This window comes from Brassica oleracea, chromosome C2, assembly GCF_000695525.1.
Source record: "Brassica oleracea var. oleracea cultivar TO1000 chromosome C2, BOL, whole genome shotgun sequence".
NCBI classification, from domain to species: domain Eukaryota; kingdom Viridiplantae; phylum Streptophyta; class Magnoliopsida; order Brassicales; family Brassicaceae; genus Brassica; species Brassica oleracea.
In genome coordinates, this window is record NC_027749.1 from 47244747 (window position 1) to 47251945 (window position 7199).

General features: G+C 37.4%; 1 pseudogene; it reads left to right on the forward strand.

Annotated features, from left to right (window-relative positions):
• Positions 1–1321: 1321 nt before the first annotated feature.
• Positions 1322–5399, forward strand: LOC106324432 (annotated as a pseudogene).
• The last annotated feature ends 1800 nt before the right edge of the window (positions 5400–7199 follow it).

The following is a 7199-nucleotide window of genomic DNA, read 5'->3' on the forward strand; positions in this document are numbered from 1 at the left end:
TTACACCTTGATCCCCTACGAATCAAAGAGAGCTGGAAGTTCAGAAAATTGTGCATTTGCATAATTTGGCAAACCAATTACCAGATGCGTTTACAGATACGAGAAGGGTGATGAAATCATGTATACCCGCTGAAAATGTTCCATCCAAAGTTGATGTTCCTAAAGAACAAACTGATGAAAACAAAATGAATGAACCTAGGGTTCATTTAAAGAGGGGGAGGCCAGCGGGTTCTAAAGATAAAAATCCCCGAAAGAAAAATAAATTGGATGAACAAAGTAAGGTTCCAGAAGAACCTGATACTGAAAAATGTCTGAAAGAAGGCATAGATAAAGATGATCCAAATGACGAGAAGGGAACAAAAAAGTATGAGATTTCCATCAACTACGCCCGAGATGAAAAGTTATGGATCAAAAATAAGATAAAAGATGTTGATGGAATTTTCTCCTTTTCTGTGTCCAAAGAGATCGATCATGAAAATGATGATCCCGATCCAAGGTCCATTTTGGAATGTCAGAAATGACATGATTGTGAGGGGTGGAAGATGGCCATTCAAATTGAATTACTCTCCCTGAATAAAAGAAATGTATTTGGACCTATAGTTATAACGCCTGAGAATATAAATCTTGTTGGGTATAAGTGGGTATTCGTGAGAAAAGTAAATGAGAAAAATGAAGTAACACGATATAAAGCCCGATTAGTTGCCCAAGGTTTTTCTCAAAGACCGGGAATTGATTTTGAGGAAATGTATTCCCCGGTAATGGATGCAATTACGTTTAGATTTTTGATGAGCCTAACGGCATCTAAAAATCTGGAAATGCATCTTATGGACGTTGTAACTGCATATTGGTATGGATCGTTGGATAACAATATATATATGAAACTCCCTGAGGGATTGAAAATGCCAGGGGCATTAAAAGAAAAATCCAGGGAGATTTGTTCGGTCAGTTACAGCGATCACTTTACAGATTAAAACAATCCGGACGCATGTGGTACAATCTCTTAAGTGAATATCTTTTGAGTAAAGGATATGTGAATAATGCGATATGTCCATGCGTTTTTATAAAGAAATCGTCATCTGGCTTTGTGATCATTGCTGTATATGTAGACGACCTGAACATAATTGGAACTCAAAAGGAGGTTGATGATGCTCGAACTCATATGAAAGAGGAGTTCGAAATGAAAGATCTCAGCAAGACAAAGTTTTGTCTTGGGCTCCATATAGAGCATCTCCGAGAAGGAATATTTGTGCATCAAACAAATTATACGAAAAGATTATTGAAACGCTTTTATATGGATAAAGCAACTCCTTTGAGTACTCCAATGGTTGGTAGAGCTCTCGATGTTGAGAGAGATCCTTTTAGGCCCTGCGAAGATAGCGAGAAGATATTAGGTCCTGAAGTACCTTATTTGAGTGCTATCGGTTGGCTTTTGTATCTTGCAAACTGTACTAGGCCTGATATTGCTTTTGCTATTAATCTACTAGCAAGATATAGTTCTGCTCCTACTCGCAAGGACTGGGACAGAATAAAGCATGTATTCCGTTACCTCCAAGGTACAATTGGTTTAGGGTTAATTTATTTTAGAAACCCGAGTTTGGTATGATTGGTTTTGCAGATGCAGGATACTTATCAGATCCTCGTAAGGCTCGATCGCAAACCGGCTATGTTTTTACAATTGGTGGAACCGCGATCTCTTGGCGGTCCCCGAAACAAACTTTGGTTACGACATCTTCAAATCATGCAGAAACTATTGCGCTTCACGAAGCATGTCGAAAATGTATGTGGCTTCGATCAATGAGTCAACACATACAAGAAGCAAGCGGAATAGTCAATGAGAAAGAGCCGACGAAAATATTTGAAGATAATTCGACTTGTGTTGCTCAACTTAAAGAAGACTATATCAAGAGCGACAGAACAAAGCACATCCCTCCAAGATTTTTCTCGTACATAAGGGAGCTCGAGAAAAATAAAGAAGTGGACATCGAATATGTACGATCATGCAACAATCCAGCTGACTTGTTCACCAAAGTTCTTCCGACTACAACATTCTGAAAACACGTCTACGGTATCGGAATGCGGCATTTGCGTGACCTGTAACGACGAAGCTAGGTCCACTACTTTCAGGGGGATATTACGACAGTGTACTCTTTTTCCCTTGTCATGGTTTTTGTCCCAATGAGTTTTTCTTTTACCAGGTTTTTAACGAGGCACTACGTAATACAAGATGGATAATCATGGGGGAGTGTTAAGAGATAATGATTATCCATCCTTCTTACACGTGGAATACACTTACCCATCAATAGAATGTCATTGTCATCTCTTCCATGATACGTGTCCCAAAATTTCTTACTATAAATACTCTATTCCCCTCTCTCTTTTGTAAGATCAGAAAATATAAGACAACATAAGAAATAAAAGGCTTATATTTCCTTTTACGTTTCATCTCTATACACCAAAAGAATAATACATTAACAAGAAAGTCACAATCACATCAAGCTCTCTCTCTCTTTTGTTTTATTAATTTTACAATAGAGCCCAATAACTTAATGAGCAAAATGAAATCAATAAAATTAGTCGCCCATGATTCAGAATAAATCAATAAAATGTTGAGCCCATTTCGCCCTCGGAGTCAAAATAAATATATTTTCTAACCCTCTCTTTAAAATGAAAAGCGGATGTTCCCTCACGACTCTCAGCAATCACTTGTTCTGATTCCACATATTGATCATTTTGAACTAAAAAAAAACTTTTTGGTGGAATAGTCATGTATAATATATTTGCTATAATTAATTTTTCTTAATTTTTATTTTAGTTTAACGATACCATAGAATTTTAAATTACAAAACACTGTGAAACATTAGATATTTTTTTAATTTTACGTTTATTATTAAATTTTGACTATTTTTTTTTTAATTTTTGTTTCTTTGATATTGTTATTATGTTTATCAAATGTTACGTTAAAATTGTTTGATGTTGATTTTTTGTTACGGTTAGTTAAATTTCATAATATTAGGTTAAATTTGATGGGCTGTTTATATTTGTCGGTGTAAATATTTTGATATGTTTTTTTAATCATTTAGTTTAATTTCAACTATTATTATCATTGTCATATTTCACAGTTTTTTTTTGTTTATCCCAAGGGTTGGCCTGCACAAGGAAGTTTTATCTTGGTTAAATTTAATGTTTAACAATTGCTTCTATTTCTTTAGTTTGTCCAAAAAAACATTTGTTTCTATTTTGATGTGTTTTTTCTATGTTTTGTATCAAAAAATTTGTTGTTACGCAAAGAACGTCTTCCTCAGCCAACAGTAAATGTTTTTTGATTGGTCACTTACATATGTTCACCTATTTCAGCAAGGTTTTTTTTTTCACCATAGCTAGAGAAAGATATGGATCTTGATCCAGGAAAATCTATAATATAATGAGGCAGTTGCCTCATTCTCGTGCCTCTACGTTAGCGGTCTGTGGGTCCCACGTTATTGAGATATAAACACCAACATTAATACCACTAAACTAAATGATACTTTGTACATTGATGGCCGAAACCTAATATATATATATGATAGGAGAGTTTACTCTCTACTTAAGGTGTACACGTATGCATTTTATAAAGACTGTGGGGTCCATGATTCTCGGTTTGGTTTAGTAATTTTGTTCTCGCGTTTGGTTTTTAAATTATATGGTATGATTTGAGTTTTCCCGTTCAATTAATATTTTATTATGTTATTAAACACAGCGTTTTGTCGATTAGGGTTTTTTAATAGTTCTTCGTCTCTTTAACTTTGCCGTCTCCGTTCAGCTTCTCTGCAAACACCAAACATTAATCTTTCCTATTGTTCAACCTTCAACGTATGTCTCTTGATTTACTAATTAATGTTTTCGTCATTTAATTCAGAAGCGATGTCGACCTCTCCGTTTCCTTCACGCCAAACCTATAAATTATAGATGAATCTTCAGAACCTCTGTTAGTTAATCTTCTTTATCAAGCGTTCATTGTTGCTTGACTTCCCCCGTTTTTGAAACTGAAAAAACATCAAGAAGTATGGTGAATTCATGGGAACCACTCTACTCAGGTATTGTATCGACAAAAAATTAAGAGATTATTTACTTTCATTTTTTTTTTGCTATATGTTTCAGATCGTCTCTCATCACACTGCATGGAATTATACGAAGTCAAAGAAGGCAAATAAGAAGTTTGATTTCAAGGTGTTCACCGAGACCGGTCCAAAAACAAGTCTGATTACGTATGATACACAACAAAGTAAGCGTACAAGTCTGTTTTTTTTTATGAATTAGAATTTCAAGAAGAAAACATCAAAAAAACATAAGCATTTTATCTGATTAATTTTCTATATTATAGGTTCAAGATAGATGACAGTGACCTTAAGAATAAAGGAGGCAAGCCTACTGTTAGAGTTTCTAACGTTGGCCACGCATTGCATGTCTGGCTCAATGGAGAATACCATGGTAAGATTGAGAAGCTACAACATTTAGATGTTATGTTTAGAGAACTGAAATAATTAATGAATTTGTTCAGGAAACGGACATGGTAGCCATGATGAGAAGAACCCATGGTCATTGTCAGGACCCTGCTTCTGTTACTTTCTCTGTGCTAAGCCTAGCGATGCATTTCCATGGCTGGCTCTCCTTCTTCATTACACTATACTATAAGTTGCCTCTCAAACAAGATAGGACGGGTTACTATGAATATGTTGGTTTCTGTCCATGAACTCTTGGTTCTGGAGTGCAGTTTTCCACACTCGGTAATCATCTATACATTACTTTTATCATCCACAATCTTCTGGTGATTTGTCTCTATGGTTTCTCAGGGATGTTGACATCACAAAGAGGTTGGACTACTCATCTGCAATAGCTGTTCTCGGATTCTCACTCATCGTATCCATCCTAAGAACCTTTGATGTTCGGGTGGAGGCTGCAAGAGTCATGGTATCTGCTACAGTACTAGCTTTAGTCACCACCCACGTACTGTACATTAACTTCTACAAACTTGACTATGGTATACAGAGAACTCTTTCCCCTATCTGAAACCAGTTCCATTTTTTTTCTCCACATTCTCTGTGAGTTCAATGTTATTTACAGGTTGGAACATGATTGTGTGTGTGGCCATGGGAGTCGCTCAGCTTTTCCTATGGGCAAGATGGGCAGCTGTTTCTAGGCATCCTTCTAATTGGAAACTGTGGGTGGTTGTGATAGCTTCAGGTTTAGCTATGCTTTTAGAGATATATGACTTCCCTCCGTATGGAGGCTACTCCGATGCTCACTCTATTTGACACCTCGCCACAGTTCCTCTAACCATTCTCTGGTGGAGCTTTATTAGAGACGATGCTGAGTTCAGAACTTCCAGTCTTCTCAAGAAATCTAAGACAAAGGCAAAGTAAATTTACTTACAGATGCAGAGGTTTCTTGAGCTTTTTCAATGTTTTTTATCCAGAGATTTGACTTGGTCTTGCTTTTGGTCAATTGAGTCTTAAGACTTTTGTCAATCTTTTTGGATTCTTAAGACTTTTGTTAATATTATGAGAAAATCTTGTGATCTATATGTGATTGTGTTAATAAAATTTGATTTTACATAAATTGTGTGAATTGTAGGGTTTAATTTAATTAAACAAAATTAGCTTTAATGACCATTCATACAAAATCTAAAGTATTTCAATAATTTCATGACACCATATTAACCATTGCGCAAAGTCACTTAAAACAATTGCAGCAAGGAACCACAAGTCGAAAGCATTGGTCACTGACGTGCAAACCCTTTTCAGAAGTGGATCTAGAGTCGCCGAGAAAGAGAGAGAGACGGATCGAGAGTCGCCGAGAGAGAGAGAGAGAGACGGATCGCTGGTCGCCGAGAGAGAGATGACTTGATTTAACATGCAAACATAAACATTAATCAGCAAACCCATCAAAATAAACATGCAAACAAGCAAATCTGAAGCGACCAAACCTGAGAGAGTGCGAGACTGAGACTGGAGACGGACGGAGAGTCAGAGAGAAATCGAGACGGACGGAGAGTCAGAGAGAAATCGAGACGGAGAGTCGGAGAGAAGTCAAGATGGAGAGTCGGAGATTCGGAGAGACGGAGAGACGTCGACTCCCGGAGAGAGTCTAGAGAGAGAGATTTTGAAAACCCACAGAGAGAGTCGAGAGAGAGAGATGAGATCTACGCTTGAGAGATTTCCCCCAAATGTTGAAAACCCTATGATTTTGAAGAGCATTGGATGCCCAAGTCCAAATGGGCAAGCCCAATAATTTTGGGTTTAATTGGTTTTTATCCAATTGGACAACTTTATTTTTTGGTCAAAAATGGTCAGTCCAATTGGATATGGACATGGTTTACTCATGGACACTAGGCCCATTTGACATCCCTATTGGTCAGTTTATATACATTTACTCATGTTTGATACAATAATGTTCTATATTGAAAAAAATATATTTTCGGAAGCGCGGGACTACGCTCCTAAATGCCTTTGGCGGTGTAGAAACCCATTAAAAAAAGAAAGAAAGAATGGTCGAGTGTCTTTGTGGTGGTCGAATCGTGGGCCGTAAAGATCGATCGGGAAATTTCGAAGAACGAGGTGGTCGAAGAAGTGATCGTGGGTGAACTATGAGTCGAATAAGTTGCTCGACCATAGTTAGAAGATGTCTTAGAATGATCAGACGGACGTTTTGGAAGCATAACAATTTTGGAAGCACGACGGTTTAGAAGCTCGACGTTTTTGAAGACAGACGTTTCTTCATCACGAAGTTTTCTCGAAAAATCTTCATATCAGTAAAATATTATTCTGGAGACATCATAAGTTGGAAGCATGATGGGAATTAAGCACGACGGGAAGCAAGCACGACGGGATCGAAGCACGACGGGAAAACCTGAAATTGGGTGAAAACCCTAATTTCGGTATTATGGAATTCTTCGAGGAAGCCGGAGGCTCGGGAAATATTTTTACAGGATATCAGAATTCATCTGGAGTCTATTAAAAATATTTAGAGCATCAGAACGGGAGCGAAAAAATATTCGGGATTGATCACGGGTCAGAAATTTGCCGGAAGGGTAAAAAATCGCGTAAACCGACCGAGAAGCCCGAGGTGGCTCGTTGCATGGGTTCAGAATGTGGTGTCAAGCATCTAACAAGCTGAGTGTCTCCAGAAGCTCGAGGTGTCGCCGTGCATGGAAGCTGTACATG